At 36.6% G+C, this 1039-nt stretch overlaps 1 pseudogene; it reads right to left on the bottom strand.

Moving 5' to 3' along the window:
- LOC107698174 (NACHT, LRR and PYD domains-containing protein 3-like) overlaps positions 1–565 on the bottom strand; it is a 17319-nt pseudogene extending 16754 nt beyond the window's left edge.
- Between the last annotated feature and the right edge of the window lie 474 nt (positions 566–1039).

Below are 1039 nucleotides of genomic sequence, written 5' to 3'. Positions count from 1 at the left end.
CAATACTGATTTGGGCAGAAACTAAAAAAAAAAAAAAAAAAGGCGTTTATCGTGTTTTGGAACCAAACTCTTTGTTTTCTTGTTTCCATTTACAGACAGTGATGATATTTACTCCAGATATGTTGTGAATTACCTCCAACAGGGACAGATGTCTTCATATTGCCCTCAGTCTGAGCTGTGAGGGAGAGAAAGAGAGAATTACTCACTGGGAAACATTTATCTCATAAACACATCAGCAGAGCAAAGAGGAAAAGAGGTTTCACTTGTAAATATTTAATCACGTCACAGTGAATTAAATGTTACCTTGCTTTTGTTCATTCTCCAACTGTTCAGCCAGATCATTCTGGTTCATCTTTCTCAGGATATCCACCATGACCTTTACAGCTTTTTCTGGTCCAAACCGTGCCACCATAATATCTACTGTGTTGAATCTATTCGCCTTTTCCATTTCAGACCTTGATAAATGCTCATGATGTAAATTCACTAAGTGCCACTGAAACTCCTTCAGTTCAGCTTCTACCAGCTCCTTCAGTGAGTCCACGAGCAGTTTTTTAACAGACACCATCGTCCTTCATCAACTCACGGCTGCAGGACAAGAAAAAGAAAAGATCTGAAGTACTTCCATGTGGACCTAAGCTCAAATCTTATTTGGATTTTGAAGCTGTGAATAGAGACATGAATCATCAGAAAGTTGTTTTAAGCAAATCTGATATAATTGCTTTGAGTTTTGTTAGCAAAAAACAAACAAACAAAAAACTGATGTAAATCATGTCTCAATGCTGTCTGATACTGTAAGTGTAGAATCAATACAGTGCATGACACTTTTAAATCCATGTTTCAATATCTCATCTGCATCATCATTATTCATGGTTAGTTAATAATACTACTTCATGTTTCTTGTTTCTCCAGTTAACTGTCTTGGTCAGAAGTTCTGAAAGACTCCGGAGGGGGAAGTTTTCTTCAGAACTTAAACCTGTTAAACCAGAACGATTTAAGAAAACTAATTAAACCAATTTTTCAGCCTCGAGATGAGAGTAAA

This window comes from Sinocyclocheilus anshuiensis, unplaced genomic scaffold (assembly GCF_001515605.1).
Source record: "Sinocyclocheilus anshuiensis isolate Anshui unplaced genomic scaffold, SAMN03320099.WGS_v1.1 scaffold3443, whole genome shotgun sequence".
Lineage (NCBI taxonomy): Eukaryota > Metazoa > Chordata > Actinopteri > Cypriniformes > Cyprinidae > Sinocyclocheilus > Sinocyclocheilus anshuiensis.
Note: the sequence above shows the minus strand (reverse complement) of the source record. Positions and strands in the feature narration are given on the sequence as shown.